Genomic DNA, 19,033 nt, shown 5'->3' with positions numbered 1-19,033 from the left:
TTAATTATTTTTGGTACATGAAGACTGATTGCATTTTCCTAATGAAGCATTTTTTCTTAGTATTTTTTACATTTACATGTTCACAGAATCATGTCAAGTATTACTAAAATTTAATTTGCTGTTTCTAAAATTTATATTTCAAAATAAAATAAAATAATAAAATAAAAAAAATAAACATTATTTTTCTTTCCATACTAACCAGTAAATAAAGGGCACTAGAGACTATAAATACTGGACACATCAGATGGTATATAGATTTTCATCAAATCAAGGTTATTATAAGGTCATTTCAAACTTTACTTAGGCCTTAATTTTAAAAGGTGGTAAAAGAAATAAAGTACATGATTCTGGTAAGACAAAGAATTAATACTTTTCAAATTATTTATTATCAATTTAGCAAATATTTTTGAAGATATAATTTCTTTGTTGAGAAGTCAAAAATGAAATAATATCTCTACTAGACATTCTACATAAGATGCAAAGTAGGAGAAACATAGTTTGCATGACAGGGAAGTGGAAATACTCCAAAGCTTATGGACTGTGGCTTGAAATACAAGGATTTCACTGTAATAAAAAATGATGGATTGAAGAAGGTGATTTTAAGATAGAAAAAAGCTTTAGTTCCATCTACATTGTTGCAAATGGCAAGATTTCATTCTTTTGATTGCCGAATAATATTCCATATATATATGTGTGTGTGTGTACCACATCCTCTCCATCCATCATCACTTGATGGACATTTGGGCTCTTTCCATAATTAAGTGAAATAAGTCAGTCAGACAAATTTCACACATATATGGCATTTAAGAAACACAACAGATGAACATAGGGGAATGGCAGGAAAAATAAAAGCAGTGAGAGAGGCAAACCATAAAGACTCTTAAATATAGAGAACAAACTGAGGGTTGTTGGAGGGGTGTTGGGTGGGAGGATGGATTAAATGAGGGATAATGAACATAGGGTGTTATATGTAAATGATGAATCACTGGCTTCTACTGAAACATATTACACTGTTATAGATTAAAAAGATAGAACAAATTTTGTACAAACAGACAAAGAAATAAGTGACTGCAGAAAACTTCTGGAAACTCAGGTATTTCAATTTGCCTGAAATATTTAAAAAGCTAATACATGGGATTTGTGAGAAGTAAGAAAGATCTAATTAGAGGTCAGGTCATAAATATCCTTACATGTCAATCAAAGAAGTTAAAATTATAACCTTATGCATAATGAAAAGAAGGAACACATGTGAAAAACTTTGATTTGGTGATTAACACTATAAGAAAAGTTGCACTGTGTGTATTGTGCAGATAATAAGGAGAGAGAGGTGGGAGCCAGTGTTAAAGAACAGATAAGAACAAGGAAACTAGGAGAAATGTTTTTTGTAAAATCACTGGAAAGACTATCCTTTCCCCATTGTGTATTCTTGGTGCCCATATTGAAAATTAACCTACTCTATATGCTTTGGTTTATTTCTGTTACATTGGTCTATATATGTTTTTATACCACTACCTAGGAGCCTAGGAGGCTGTACCTTCATGAATATTATCTTCTTTATTTCTAGTGATTCTTCTCAATATATATCATATTGAAAATAACAGTTTTGAATTTTCTTCTAGAATTGCAAAATTGTCTTCCTACAGAGGAAAAATGTACACACACATAGACAATTTACATGCTTGGACCAATGGAGTCCAGCATATCCATCCATTCAAATTTGTGTTCTGCCCAAGATAATTCCTTCAAGAGACTTGAAACTTTCAGATTGGCTCCCAGAGCAGCTCGTATTTCCTTTTTCTTATTCATGAAAGCCAATTTCACCATTATAGATAGTTCCAAACCTCTGAAGTCTACTCTTGTCTTTCCCAATACAACCTGGTTTGTTATTGAAATCTCCAGGAAGAAGGAAGGGGTTAACTGCAATGGAAGATTTTATAGAGGCTCAGAAAGTGTGAACATGTGGAAGAGGTCATATATTTGGATATATTTACATTACTGAGATCTTACATATTAGTAAGAGCACTGACCTTAGATCACAGACCTTTGTTTTTTGGGTTTTTTTTTTTTTTTGGTTGTTTGTTTGTTTGTTCTTTTTTTTTCTGTTCAAATTGACCAGTCTCTCTGTATTCTGGATCAAATCACTTAACAAAACTAAGGCTTGATTTCCTCTTTTATGAAATTAGAGCATTCAATATATCTGCCTTCAAAACAAGAAGGACTTTATTCCTCTTCATAGGTTTTGAATAGGCAGAATCCACAGTAACAAATATGTTATATTTAAAGTGTAAAGCACTAATCTTTTACCAATTATAGAATAAATATAACATTATTTGTTTTAGTCCTAGAGTATTAATGTCTAACTACTCAACAGAACATCTTCAGAGCATAAGAAATCAAGGGTAAATGTTGTAATCTATACAATGTAAAAAAATAGTATACATTCGTAAGAGTAGACCACAAGAAAAGCAGATCTGTTTTAGCACAAAGTAAACACCTGAGTAAACACATCACAAAAGAAGATCAATGACAACCTTAAAATCTCCCTCATGTTTTCTCCCAATAACTGATCTTGGCAAAAATACTGCTTATCTTAATTTTTATAGTAATTGTTTTTTTCTCTTTTCTCATGATTTTATCATGTAAGTTTGCATCATTAAGCAGTTTATTTATTTCTTGTAAAATATATTCATATGGCTTTTTTGCCATTATATTTAGCCGAATTATTTTTAATTCTGTATAGTATTCTATTTGAAGACACCACACATTCTTTAACCATTTTGATGGTTATAAAAATCTGGGTTGTTTTCTAATTTGTGCATATTAGAATGATGCTTCTATTTCTTACTGAAATGTTTTCTTAGTTGCCTTTGTATTCGTTATTATATACCTAGGAACAGAATTGCTAAGTTATGGAGGTATATATTTTTTAAGGTTAACAGGAAATTCCTGTTGTACAAAGTGATTAAATTAATGTATGCTCCATATAGCAGTGTGTGAGGACTACTCTTGTTCTACATTCTATCCAACGCTTAGTATTCCTTCCCTTTCTTTCTTTCTCTTCTTTCTCTTCTTTCTTTCTTTCTTTCTTTCTTTCTTTCTTTCTTTCTTTCTTTCTTTCTTTCTTTCTTTCTTTCTTTCTTTCTTTCTTCTTTCTTCCTTCCTTCCTTCCTTCCTTCCTTCCTTCTTTCCTTCCTTTCTTTCTTTAGCATTTAGGAGTGGCAAAAGTTTAGTAACAGATGGAGGCTTTTAAGTTGTATTTTCTTAATGAATAATGGTGATTAGAACATTTGTGTATCTTTTTTTTAACACATCTGTTTGAGGCTTTCAACTATATTTATATTTTGGTGTTTCTCTTATTGTCTGTAGAGATTTTCAAAAATATTCTTTAGACATGAGATTTTTCTGTAACTTTTGGTGCAAGTATTCTCCCATTATGTGACTTTTAAATTCTCATTATATACTTTTTAATATTAAGTATCATTTGATGAACTAGAGTTCTTTTTATTGTGCTCAATTTTGTCATATTTTCCTATATGGGTAATGTTTTCTGCGCTCTCTTTAAAAAACTTTTCCCACCCAGATATATTCCTATATTATTCCTAATATTCCTTTCTAATTCTTTTATTTAATTTTCAGAACTACAATTCACTTGGGATTCACTTTTGTGTATGCTGTAAGGTAGGAGCCATATTTCTCCCCTTCTCTAATTGTTAATGAGCTTGTTGTCAAGTATTGAATACACTAGCTTTTTCCACCATTCTTTATATTCAACTTTAGTCTCCTCAAATCTCCCCATATTCTAATCCTTATTATTATTTTTAAACTGTTACTTTTTATATTTTGTGGAAATACCATTATTTTTTCCATTCATCTCACCTTGATAAATATTTAAATTATATCTATTTTATAGTAATAACTATTAACTATTTTAACAGTAGTAATTCTCATCAAAAATAACATTATCACATGGGTGCCTGGGTGGCTAAGTTGGTTAAGCACCCAATTTTGGCTCAGGTCATGATCTCATGGTCCATGAGTTTGAGCTCCACATTGGGCTCTGTGCTGAGAGCTCAGAGCCTGGGGCCTGTTTCAGATTCCCTCCTTGTTCTTTCTCTCTCTCGCTCAAAAATAAATATTAAAGGGGCACTTAGGTGGCTCAGTTGGTTAAGTGTTCACCTTTGGCTTAGGTTATGATCTTGTAGTTCATGGGTTTGAGCCCTGCATCGGGCTCTGTGCTGACAGCTCAGAACCTGGAATCTGCTTTGGATTCTGTGTCTCCTTCTCTCTCTGCCCATTCCCTGCTCATGCTCTGTCTGTCTCTCAAAAATAAATAAATATTTAAAAATTTTAAAAATAACATGATCATGGGATGCCTGGGTGGTTCAGTCGGTTAAGCATCTGGCTCTTGATTTCAACTCAGGTCTTGATCTTATGGTTCACGGAATCAAGCCCCATGTCAGCAAAAGTCCGATCGGTGCTCCTTCTCCTTCTCTCTCTGACCTTCCTCCACTCACGCTTTCTGACTCAAAAATAAATACACTTAAAAAAATAGCATACTGTAACTATACAGTAATCTATGAGATAACATTTCTATAAAATAAGTATATGGAATTCTTAGATCAAAACATACACCATTTTGCCTTTTAATAAGTGTACCAATTATTTCAAAAGAATTTTTATTTATTTATATTCCCATTAATATAGTAATGCTGTACTATAATACAGTATATATACTATCCCCACAGTTTTCATTTCTTTATGGTCACTTTATTTTTGTTTGACTATTTGTTTTTGCCCATTTCAAAGCTAAATGTATTATTCCTTAACTTGCATTTCAACAGCTTCTAATAAGTTTGAAAGCACCTTTAGATTACTAGTCACCTATATTTATTATTCTTTTAACTATTGTATTTACTATTTTCTAATTATATATTTTCTTTTCCTTACTTCAGATATTCCATGCATATTAAGAATATAAACTTTTATAAGCAAATAAGTTGCACATATTATTGTAGTAAATTGATTGCAAAAATGGTTCCAATACCTCAGCCCTTTCTATTGGAATCCGTGCCTCTGACAATCTAACTTGTAGTTTCTCCATTAATGAAGTCAGTATATTTCCGATGTTTTGTATTTGGGTGCCCTTTATAATTTATTTTGGCCAATAAAGCTCATTAGAAAGAATGACATGCCAGTTTTGAACCTAAGTCTCAAGAAGACTCACACACTACAGTTTATTCTTCTAGAAACCTACCACTACTATGTCAACAAACCCAGTCTATCCTACTCAGTGGGGAAACACGCTTCCGAATTACCATTGTTGCTTCAAACAATAGTCAATGTATATACTAACATGTGAATGAGGCCTACTGGGACCAGCCAGCTCCTGGCCCACCCACTATTTTACCACAGGCACATAAACAAGTCTAGTCAGGATTAATTAAGCCTGGCTCAGACTAGTTGAACTATCAGACAAGCACAAAATCGGGAGCAATAAACATTTTTTAAAAGACATTGTAATTTGAATTGTTTTGTTATGCAGATATAGATAACTGATCAAATTTTCCATCTTTTGATTTTTATCATATTTTTGTACATTCCATAAACTCAACTCTTAGTTTAGAAAGTTTTTTACTCCATGGGTTGTGAAATCATTTTCCTATAATTTAGACTTTTGAAGTTATAGCTTTGTTCCATGTAGATATGAAATTTATCTCATATCTACTTTTTGATTTTATTCTATTTAAATAGAAAGCCAGTTCAGTATCACTACTTAGTGGACCCTTTTCAAATGAATTGAAGTGAGACTTATAATATACATCATGTGTGATTTGATCACGGTCAGCCCTAGTGTACTTTGAATGCAATTTGAAGTTACACTTGCTTTTTTTTCTTTTCACTCTAGTACAGAAACTATACATTTTATTGTAGCTCAAAAAATTTAATCATATATAATTTTAAATTTGGAATTATTTTTTAAAGAATAAAAAATGGCATTTCGTTGAAAATATCATATTTTTTATAAATTATTAGAAAAAAAGTCAAAATGGTAAGAAAATGCTAATCATAAATTGGCAAATAAGTGAATACTTATTATATAACAAAAAGTTCATTCAGCAATGATTGATTTTTTGTAACATTCAACCAAATATCTAGATCAAGAGTCAGACCTAATTTGGGCTAGAATCTTGGCATACACAACCTTTAAAATCAAGTGCACATGGAGAAAAGAATATGGGGTAAGCCCTTAATGGAGTGATAGAGAAAAGAACTGTGTTCAAACAAAAAAGTTACCCACCCCCATTAACATGGTGGTATTATCACTATCTCAGCCTGAGGTAAAAAAGAAAAAAAAGAAACAAAAAAAGAAAAAAGATGTGATTGTGTTTTAAATTAATTCCACCTTATAAGAGTATAAGATGTCCAGATCAATCAATGGACAGGAGATTTGATTCATGACAGAGATCTTCATAGATTGTGCCAAAGTATGAATTTTTGCTCATGAAATCATAGGTCTTCTCTAAGGAAAGCCAAACCAGATCCCAAAAAAAAAAAAAAAAAAAAAAAAAACTTAAAAATCAGGAAGACCAAACAGATACCCAACACCAAAGGATGAGTGTCAGGATTAAAGTTCCCATTTATTCATTCATTCAATACATATGTATTTTATTAAATACATATTATGTTCCAGGAATTACTAAAAGCTGTTCTATATNTGGTGAAGTGTTCTATATTCTATATATTATATCTATATATTATATCTATATATATATAAAATAAAATAATTACACAGAGATACTATATGGGTACATATAGTATCTATATGCATACTATATGTATACACACATACACACACAGGAAATTAAAAATGTTCAGAGAATAAGAGATATACATATCTGTAAGAAGCACATTCCAGAAAAAGAAAAAAAAAATAGCACATTCAAAGGCCAGAATGCAGAATATGCTTGGAATGTTAAAGAAATAGAAGCAGACTAACATATCTGGAGAAGAGAGTCAAAAAGAGTTGATAGGTAATGAAGTCAGAGTAGTGGGTAATATCAAATTTTACAGGTTGTCTAACCTGTTCTCTTGATTTTGACTTTTGCTCTATTCATATGGGAATCCTTTTAAGTAGCTAGAGCACAGGAATTATCTGATCTAATTTAAATATTAAGAGGATTCCCAGGACTGGCACATGGAGAATAGACTGTAAGTGTAAGGATGAAAGCAGAAATCATGAAGCTATTACAATTCTGTTATTTGATGATGACATCTCAGAATAGAGTGATAGGAATGCATATTATGAAACATGGTAAGATTATCAGTATATTTTGAAGATAAATTTAGCAGAACTTTCATGTAGATATATACAAGAAAGATGGCTCTAAAAACTGGCTCTAAGACTTTTGAGACTGAGTAAAGAGAAGACTTTATTGAGAAGAGCTAGGGAGAGGAGCATGTTTTGGTGGAAAGAAGTGAAAGCTTGGTTTTGGAGATGTTAAGTTTAAAAGCTGGTACACAAGAGATGATAATTAGAGAGTTGTATAGATGTGTCTGGATTTCAGGGTGAAAGTCTGGCTAGAAGTGCATATTTGGGAGTTGTTAGCACATTGACAGTATATCAAGCCATAAGAATGGATTATAGATAGGCAGAGATGAGGAGAGCTCTAGAGATTGAGTCTTGCAGAAGTCCATTATGAATATATCAGAAAGACAGTAAATAAAACTGAGATAGATCAGCCAACTGAATACAACAGAATCAACTGAACATGGTGTTATGGAAGTTAAGGAAGTAAAGTATTTCATAATGGAGAACATGATCAACTGTCATATGCTACTGCTAAGTCAAGTAAATGAGGACTTAGAAATGATCAATGGATTTGGCAACTTGGAAGTCACTTGGGACTTTAAGAAGAACATATTTTCTCCATTTCTAAAGGTAGTGGTCTCAATAACGACTGAAGCCTTCTTCAGTGGATATCACAAGAATAGGTAATTGTTCTGATGATACTTCCTACAAAGTTATGCTGAGACAATTACAGACAAATGTATAATTATGGTTTGTTTCTTAAATGGGAGATGTTATAGCATGTTTCTATGCTGATGGAAATGATACAATAGAGAGGGGGCATATATTATAAAAGATAGTTGGAACAATTATTGGAGCCATATCTTAAGATGGGCTAAATGTATAGAAACTAGTATACCAAATGAGAGTATGACCCAATCTCTCATTGAAAGGGAATTCATTCAAAGTAACAGGCATAAGAGTATATGATATAATGAGAAGAATTGTGAATATGTCAATGTTATTGAGAATAGTGTCAGAGACCGGCTCCGGCCGGGGTCCAGGGGTCCCTGAAGGGTTGACAGTGTTGGCGAGGGAGGGATGAGAGAGGCCCGAGATTCTTTCTGGTCACCAGACAGGCATCTCTGCTCTGACTGGGGTTCAACTTTATTTTATAATTAAGTGTTTGAGGGACGACACAAAAGTGGCATTTGCCTTAGACAATGATTTCTGATGAAAAACTTCTTTGATAGTTAAGAATTTCCCAGAACATAGACTTGTAGAAGACTCATGCATAACCTTTATCAATAGTGATTGAGGTAGGGGATTTAGATGCTTATCCTATGGGGAAGGAAGGTATCTTTAGCATACAAGACAATGTTTTTAGTATAAAAAGGGTGAAGTTACTTCTTTGTGAGCAGGGGTCAATAGCTTGTTTAAGGAGTATCAAGAAAACAGGTCTTTCAGGAACACCTTTGCTCCCATAATCACAAAAGAAGAAGTTCCTCAATAGGTTCCTTCACGGGGAGCAATCAGCATATTCAAGGCCAGAATAAGTCACTCAAAGATGCGCCAAGCAGAAACAATTGGGTGGGGGTGGATATCTGTCCTTAACTTTAAATTAGGCTCTTTATCTCAGGGCCAGACTCAGTTGTAACTCCTGTTCTTAGCCCCCTTTATTATGTAAGTCTTGGATCTGCAAGGCCCACAGGAAGAGCCTTTTAACAATCATCCACAATGTTTCCCTCTGAAGTCTCTTTTGAAAAGGCAGGAATATGCTTTTCCTTATGAGCGATCTGTTTGAGGAATATCGGTCTGATCTGGAGTATTGTGAGGCCTGGTCAATACCAGCAGCCTCATTTCCAACATGAGCCAGTAGTAGCAGAAGGAGATACCCGTTTTCGTTTCTCATGGCAGGAGCTATGCAAACGCTGCCATTTCCTCACTGTGACTGTCATCCAGCGAGGCTGGTGAGGCTCCCAGCAGAATAGAGAGAAATTAAATGTAATAAGGAACTGTGTAGAATTCCTACTGGGGAAGTACATTTTAGTTGAGGCTTTTCTGTAGTGTGCTTGAGCCAGGGCAGAATAGGCAGAGTGCTGAATGGAACAAAGGTTTGTGTTTTTGTCATTTGAAGGATAGAGGGGAGAAAGAATAGGAGTGAGAAACAAGGAAATTTAAAAGGTATATCACAGAATGATTATAAGCATGGACAATGGAATCTATCCTGTATGAAGAGGGAAATGAACTTGTGTGGTGGGGAGAAAAAGCAGTTAGAACAGTGAAAAGCTGGTGGTCTTAGTAGCTCTGGTGGGTGTGAAAAACTGTGGCAGTTAGGTTAACAGAGGGGGCAAGAAGATAAAATGTAATAGAATGACTCAGGGATATTTGGAATTGAGATTTGTGAGATCCCAAGTTTATTAGAATGAGCCAAATGATTGGTGTAGGAGGCTAAGGTAGGTTGTGGAATAAGGTCTTTGGAGGAGAAGACTATATGTAGTAGAGACATCTACAGTGAACTAGGTATCATAATCTTTAAGACATAAGTGCAAATAGGGGCGTTGGAGTGGCTCAGTTGGTTAAGCGGTTAAGCGTCTGACTTCTACTAAGGTCATGATCTCACAATTCATGAGTTCGAGCCCTGCACAGGGGTCTCTGCTGTCAGCACAGGGTCCTTGTCTCCCTCTCTCTGCCCGTCCTCCATCTCTCACTCTCTCTCTCAAAAATAATAAACAAAAAACAAAGAAAGAAATGCAAATAATCTGGCTGTTTGGATGTCTTGGAATGAGGAAAGATAGTAAAGTCCTAGCAAAGGGGGATTAAAATTTATGTGTTTATTTTATAATACACTCCAAATATTAAAATATACTATTTGTATACACAATGGGAAAAGAAGTAAAATAACAGAATTTAAAAATAAAAATAGCATGCACTTCCAGGGCATCTTGAAATGACAACCAGTAACTATCCTGAGGAAATACATTTTTATTATTGAACATGAGAGGTAAGGGTAGACTTAAGAATAAATACTATATATTCTTAAATTAAGAAAAAGAAACAAAATGCTCCCAAGAAGATTTTAAGAGTATGAAGAAAAGAGGCATGTGGGTGGCTCAGTCCTATAGGTGCCCAACTCTTGATCTCAGTTCAGGTCATGATCTCATGGTTTGTGAGATTGAGCCCCATGTCAGGCTCTGCACTAACAGTGCAAAGTCTACTTGGGATTTTCTCTCTCCCTCTCTCTCTCTGTCTCCCCTGCTCATGATCTCTCTCCCTCTCTCAAATAAATAAATTTGAAAAAAACAAGTATGAAGAAAAAATTTAAGTGTATGAAAGATAAGTTTTTGATCAGAATGTAGCAACTGCTTTGTTGTTTAGGATCTAATTGCAGGTCTTCTGTCACTGAGTATTTTTTAAGATTCTAAGTAGAACTTCTGGTTTTTGATAGACTCAAGAAAAGTGAAAGGATATATGTGACCACAAAGTTTCTTCAAAGTGTTCAAATATATTTTCTGATTCCTATATAAAGTTTTGCTAAATACATAAAATTATTTTAAGAACTATAATCAATGTAATTTATTAATGTAATTTTTATAGTCAGAGCCTAATAATAGAAAAACAATAAACAGCTAATGTATATGTATATATCTCATAATTATAGTTGCTGCTTATTTTTCCCTAGATGTTGCCACTGCAAAACTCCTTCAAAATTTATCTAATGGCTTTCATTACTCACTTTGTATTTATAAAATCTCTGCTCTTAAAACGTTTATGAACAGTCATAGCATTTATAATATTTTATGGATAGCTTTATGGAAAGACTGAGCAATGGGGATTTGTTATGAATAATTTATATGTAATGATTTCCAAAATAAAGTTATAAAACATAAACTAAAAATAAAATGGGTTTTGTTTGGCCTAAGGTAAGACAACAAAAAGTTTAAACAGAAAACTTGTAAGCAACTTAAAGTTATGTAAAACAGTAAAAATATACACTCTTACGGCAAGCTGTTTATATGTCCTGACTATAACAACATGAGTACAGACTTTCCTCTCATTTTCCTATAATGTAATATTACTGAAATTTGGTTCAGATTTACATTAAACATATTACAAAAATAGGAAGACAGATTAATTGATTGAGGGCAATTTCTTCTGCCCCATAGTCTTTAAATCTCTGGGGGATTCAAAGTACCAGAAGTTCCATACTGCCAACAAAATGGAATTGGTATGTATGACTGTACAAATAATCTTAGAAATAAATGAAGCCTCTTACTCTAATAAACATGCTCCAGGATGCTAGTCCTGAAAAATAAAGTTTCCTGCTTGAAGCAAACCGACTGTGAGAGATGGAACTTCTAGTCTCCAGTTGTTTCTTACTTGGGCAAAGACTGTGGGCTGCAATAGATAAATTGGGTAACTTTTAGTTTTGTGTTAGCTCCTTCATGTTGGAGGGACCAAGAGGCAGCAATATATATTACATTACATATGTAATAATTTCACTGTATAATAATCTTTCTTTAATTTAAAAATTATACTGATATAATAAGCTGCAACCAAGCAATTTTGTTTATTCAAGCATGATACTATCTGTTTGCTACTGATAGGATATTTGATGTGATTTTTATGGTTATTCACTATAATAAAAATAACAAAAATAATAAGGTAAATATTTATTAAGGATTTATTAAGGATCCAGAATATGCCAGGCACTGATTTGTACATCATTTTCTGTCATCCTGATCATAACCCCATGTGATAGATACTGTCATTAGCTACATTTTACAAATGCAGATACTGAGATTTGGATGCCTGGGAAAATTAAGTAAAGTGTTATCATATAGCCAATAATTTCTAGATACTACAACTAAAATTTGGTATCATAATAATCCAAGTCTGAAACTATGATAATCACTGTACTTACTGCACTGTGACAGACTTATCAGATCATTTAAAAAATTTCCTATCAGACCTCTAACTACATGATAATTGCTCTCATGTTTCCTTGATGTATTTAATATAAGCTACTCCATTCTGCTTCAGAAAGAGAAAGCAGCTTCTTATAATACAAATTTTGATCATTATCTTCAGTAATGTGAGACATAGAGCTATAGTTTCCAAAGTCCCTCTGCTTAGCCTATGTAAATTTTTATATCTGTCTCAGAAAAACATTTAAGTACTTCATAAAATCAATCCTCTTTTTAGCCTGTTTAACTTGTTTGGAAATGGGATGTGAGTTCATTACTTACTGCAAAACCTTCATTACTATTTCCTTAAATTTGTTTTAAGGAATACACTCTTTGAAAGCATTGATGGTTTAATTATATTCCTATGTTCTTTTTTTTCTCTTTCATAGTTTATTGCCAAGTTCGATTCCATACAACACCCAGTGCTCATGCCAACAAGTGCCTTCCTCCATGCCCATCACGCCCCTCCCCCTCCCCCCCATTAGCCCTCAGTTTGTTCTCAGTATTCAGGAGTCTCTCATGCTTTGCTTCCCTCCCTCTCCCCCACTATTTCTCCCCTTCTTCTCCCCCATGGTCCTCCATTATGTTTCTCCTAATCCTCCTATAAGTGGTAGCATATGGTATCTGTCTTTCTCTGTCTGACTTATTTCATTCAGCATAACACACCCTCAAGTTCCATCCACGTTGCTACAAAGGGCCAGATTTCATTCTTTCTCATTACCATGTAGTATTCCATTGTATAGATAAACCACATCTTCTTGATCCATTCGTCAGTTGATGGACACTTAGGCTCTTTCCATGTTTTGGCTATTGTTGAAAGTGCTGCAATGAACGTTGGGGTACATGTGCCTCTATGCATCAGCACTCCCATATCCCTTGGGTACATTCCTAGCAGTGCTATTGCTGGGTCATAGGGGAGTTCTATTGTTAATTTTTTGAGGAATCTCCACACTGTTTTCTGGAGGGGCTGCACCAGTTTACATTCCCACCAACAGTGTAGGAGTGTGCCTGTTTCTCCACATCCTTGCCAGCATGTATAGTCTACTGATTTACTCATTTTAGTTACTATTTTCTAAGATTTGATAAACAAATTAGTATTTTTGATTCTTTGAAAAATATTCAGTAGTTTCTGCTTTAGAGCTAATTACTGTGGGTTTAATACTAAAAATACTATTACCAAAAACTCTTTTACCCTTGCCTTCAGATTAGCGAATAGTGGATTGATCACCTTAAGGAGTAACCAACTCAATGGCTACATCCATTGCACACTTTTTATCTTATACTCTTCCCTATGGCTTTTGACCTTGTGGACTACTCACTTTTAGGAAGAATCTTCATCCTTTGATCCATGTCACTACACTCATTTTTCCTTCTCCCTGTCTGATACTTATCCATCCTGGATTGCTTTCTCTATGTAATATTTTCAGGACATAATTTTGACAGTCTTCCATTCTCACCAAACTCACATTCAATGAGAGATATCATCTAGTGCCTTGAAATAAATTACTTATATACTGTGATATACTAAATCTGCAGCTCCTATCCAGAATTCTCTTTTGAGTTCCAGATCAAGTTTCTTCTGGACATCATCACTTGATATTCAAAGAATGAATCAAATTCAATTTGCTAAAAAGTGAACTTTTAGTTTTACTAAAACTAAAATGATATATAGTTTTAACTAACCATGGCATCAACACTCCTTAACCCCAAAATAATTTTTCTCCTTCTAGGACATGACCTCAATCCATGCTCAAAACATTCCCACACCCTTTTTTTCTCATTCTCTGTAGGCAATTCCATCATTATGTCCAGTTGAGTCTACCACCTGAGACATATCACCAACCTCTTTACTAACATTTATTTCCCTAAAAAAAGACCACAAACCCCTTATTGTTTGTTCCCTAGTTCTTTCTCTATGTAGCCATTCATACGCTATAGATGTGACATTTCTACCATACTATAGTACTTATGATTCTTCCACTGATCCCCATTGTCACCTTGTCTAAGCTTTTCAGTTGGCATGGAGCACTCATCCTCATCCCTCTTCCCAGTACTTCCCACCTCTGTCTTTGTCCTTTATCTATGAAACTTTTATCCATCACCTTCAGTCTATAGGTCAGAATTTCTTCCTCTGGAAAACATTCCTTGATATTTGAATACTGAATTAGGTGATCCTCTCCTGTTCTGATGGAAATGTGTATTTCACACATTACTGTCTATCAGATACACTATAATTGCCTTTTTTAGTTGTTATTATTGTTATTCCCTGAGAATCCCATATCTTTTAAGGCAAATAGAATAGCTTGCCATTGCAGCTTCAGGGTCTAGCATAGCATATTTTACAAAACAGCTTTTCAAAATTAATAAATTACAAGGATAAATGAGTTTCTTCAAACAGCTCACAGGTACACAGATTCTAATTTAAGATAGTCTTATAAAACAGCACTGAAATTAATATGAGGATTTAATTTTTTTCTCTACTGAATTTTAACTGTGAACTAAGTAAATAATTTAACCCCATCTCAGAGGTCTTTAAAAAATAACAGATTACAGGGGCACCTGGGTGGCTCATTTGGTAAAGCATCTGACTTCGGCTCAGGCCGTGATCTCATGGTTCGTGGGTTCAAGCCTTGTGTTGGGCTCTGTGCTGACAGCCAGCTCAGAGCCTGGATCCTGCTTCAGATTCTTTGTCTCCCTCTCTCTCGGACCCTACCCTGCTCACACTGTCTCTCTCTCTCTTAGAAATAAATAAAAACATTAAAAAGATTTTTTTAAAATAACAGATTACAAAATCCTTATTTCCTTATTTCTAATCCCTTTCTCTGCTTTTAAAGATCCTGTTATAATAGAGACTTCTCATTGCAGAAAAGCATGCCTAAGAAAAAAAAAAAAACATGTCTATTTCCAGCAATGTAGATTTAACCAGTCTGCTTATTATCAACTTAATCCTTGTATTTTCTTTATAAGAATGAATATTTACTCTTGATTACTTACCACATATATACATTATGATTTCATTATCTTTATACTTTTTATTATTTCTCAGTAAAGATTTGAGATAAGATTTTAAATAAGACATGCTATACTGACTTTTAAGATAAGAAATGTTCACTAAAGACAATTTTGTGTCAAATATGTATAAGAAATCTGAATGAATGTCTCACTCCTTTTTCCTGTAAAATAAACATAAATATATGTGAATATCTCACATTAAATAAAAAGTTTTTTCGAATCTAGATTCAAATATTTCCAGATCATTAAGAATGGAAATGTTCTAAACATTTTTATAATAGCATTACAAATGCTCGTGGCTATTTATAGCATTTGAACTTAATAGAACATGACATAGAATAAGCAGTAAAATTGATAGCAATAAAAAGGAGTGTTTTATTATCTGATAAATGAAAACAAGGGTAACACAAATACTCTCCTAAGGACACACTATTGTCAATATCTCTAATCAAAAAACCAGCAGGTAGTAATACAGTAGCCATGTCATCTAATAGTGTCTGCACAGTTGTAGATGCTGTAGTTCAGTTTTGACAGAATATGCAGGAAAGGAAAAGTCACAATCACTTGAACATAAAATTCAAACCCTCACTTATAAAACTATAAGTAGCTACTCCTACTTACAGTTGATATATCATGATTTTGTTTTTGAGCATTTTGTATACTCTATAAACTCACCTGGGACTCAAGAAAAAAAATGTTTTCACAGGGGTCAATTAAAAAAAGTAAATATAGTCCTATGGAAAGGGTGACTTAAAAGTCAGATAGACAGGTGTTGCTGTGTTTGTTCTTCCACAAATTAGTTGTGTGACCTTGGCCAAATTATACAACTTCATCAAAACTCCATTTCCTCTAATATCAAATTAAGAGTATATTACCTACTTCCGTGGTAATACAAGATTTGATGAGATAATATGTATATTTTATGTATCTTGCATGGGTACTTTAATGTACCCATCCTTCCTTCTTAGTCCCTAGCAGCAATTTCTCCCTTCTATATCCATTTATATTTATTTTACTATGAGTTTATATATGTATAAGTTGTGTGTGTGTGTGTGTGTGTGTATAATGTATATATTATATTGTGTGGATATAACGTGTAAAATGTGTAAATGTATATATTATATATACATATAGGACATATGACACTCAAGTATAAACATTCACGATTGTAGTGTGTGTGTGTGAATTTACATAAAAGCTTGGTGCTATGTTGTGTAAGTCAAACTAATTGCTTCATCTCTGCTTCCCCCCTCCACATTTATTCACCCATCCTGTCATTTAATCACTTATTTATGTCAACATAGACTTGCAAATACTCATTTTTTTCTTTGGACTATAATCCAATACTATTGCCATTTATTTTGTTACAGATTTGGCCTTTGGGAGCTCACTATATATAGTTGGCTCCTGTGTCCTTGTGAATAATGCCTTAATTATTTTTTTTTCATTCTCTTACTTTCGGTTTTAAGAAGATGCTCTAGCCTCATCTTGTATTACCCTGCTTCAGCTCTTGAATTATCCATTTCTCCAAGGGACCATAATTCTATTTGTTAGAGAACTGTATTTAGAAACAAACATCCAGGTGATGGCACGCTTGCTAACTTAAGAGGCTGCTGGCTCTAAGTCCTCTGAGCAGATACACCCAGGAAAAATATGTATATTTACTAGCCTATCTATATACACACTCAATATTTATTTCTCTATCCATTCATAAGAATGCATACTAAAATAATATGAATTCATACCTATATGGCTAACTCTAATCCATCACCAGAGTTCATTCAAGTAGTCTTCCCTTTCTTGCTTTCTATTTCTTTCTCTGACTGTGTATAGTTTTATACAAAATTTATGAACTTACATGTTTTTTTTTATTTTTTACTACATGGGGATTGAAAGGTAGAACAAGTAAGTAATGTTTGCATTTCCTAAATGGAATGTTTTAAAAATTTTAATATCAGCTATTTCATTCATATTCACATATACACATGCACACATAATTGATATTATTTATGGGTCTTATAGTCTGTAAACTAGCTAAGCTCACTTATTATTTCAAATGGATATTTTGTAGATTCCATAGTATTTTATTTAACTATCAGGTCATCTGAGAACAAAAATATTGCAACCAAGAGAGATTAATTATTTCTTCTGAATCTGAATTATTATTTTTTCCTTATATCTTTACTACACTGGCTAGGGCTCCAGTGCAATGTTGACTAGAAGTGGTGAGAGCTAACATCCTCACCTTAATCCTGAGTTTAGGGAGAGGTATTAAAGCTATCACCATTGAGTATTATAAGAGCTATGATTTTTGCAAATTCTCTTTATCAGGCTGAGGGATTCTATTCACTGGGAATTTTCATTAGGATTTGATGTTAGTAGGGGCGCCTGGGTGGCTTAGTCGGTTAAGCGTCCGACTTTCGCTTAGGTCATGATCTCGCGGTTCGTGGGTTCGAGCCCCGCGTCGGGCTCTGTGCTGACTGCCAGCTCAGAGCCTGGAGCCTGTTTCTGAGTCTGTATCTCCCTCTCTCTCTGACCCTCCCCTGCTCATGCTGTCTCTCTCTCTCCTAGAAATAAATAAAAAAATATTAAAAAAAAAAAAAGGATTTGATGTTAGTTTTTGTCAAACGACTTTTCTGCATCTATGTATGTAATTGTATTATTTTTCTTCTTTAGTTTGTTAATGTGATGGATTACACTGATTTTTTTATTACTTTTTAATTTTTTAATGTTTATTTCTTTTTCAGAGAGGGAGGCTGACTGCAAAAAGGGGAGGGGCACAGAGGGAGGGGCACACAGAATGCAAAGCATGCTCCAGGCTCCAGGCTTCGAGCTCTCAGCACAGAATCCACCAAGGGGCTGGACGTTACAGACTGCAAGATCATGACCTGAGCCAAAGCCGGAGGCTTAACCAACTGAGCCACTCAGGTGCCCCATATACTGATTAATTTTTAAATGTCAAAATAACTCTGCATTCTTGGGATAAATCTTCCTTGGATATGATATGTTTTTAATAAATGAAATTACTTTGGTTCTTTGTTTTTTGTTTTCCAGGTTTTTATTTGAATTCCTCTTAGTTAACAAATAGTGTAGTATTAGTTTCTGGTGTATAAATTAGTAATTCAGTGTTTACATACAATACCCGGTGCTCACCACAAGTGCACTCCTTAATCCCCATTACCTATTGTTATATATAGTTGAATATGACTTTTAAAAATTGTGTGAATTTTGCATGTATATTCATATAGCATTATTTTATCATCATTTCTTTAGTTTTGTAAGAAGGGTAATGTTGACTTCATTAAGAGGGAAAGTATTTTCTCCCACTTAATTTTATGGAAAATTTTGTGTAGAATTATACTGAATTCTACTATTTATTTTTTAAAAGTTTGGTAGAATTTACCAGTGAAGCCATCTGGACATGGAATTTTTTTAATGTTTATTCATTTTTGAAAGAGAGAAGGAGAGACAGAGTGTGAGAGGGGAAGGAGCAGAGAGAGAAGGAGACACAGATTCAAAAGCAGGCTCCAGACTCTAAGCTGTCAGTACAGAGCTCGACATGGGGCTTGAATTCACGAACCACAAGATCATGACTTGAGCTGAAGTCATACACTTAACCAACTGAGCCACTCAGGTATCCCATAATTTTATTTGTACAAACATCTTTAAATAATCCAATTTCCTTAATAGCAATTGAGTTATGAAGTTATATATTTCATTTTAAAATAGCTTTATTAATAAGTGACATACAGTAAACTGTATATGT

The sequence above is a fragment of the Crocuta crocuta genome, unplaced genomic scaffold, assembly GCF_008692635.1.
Source record: "Crocuta crocuta isolate KB4526 unplaced genomic scaffold, BGI_CrCroc_1.0 scaffold235, whole genome shotgun sequence".
Classification (NCBI taxonomy): Eukaryota; Metazoa; Chordata; class Mammalia; order Carnivora; family Hyaenidae; genus Crocuta; species Crocuta crocuta.
Note: the sequence above shows the minus strand (reverse complement) of the source record.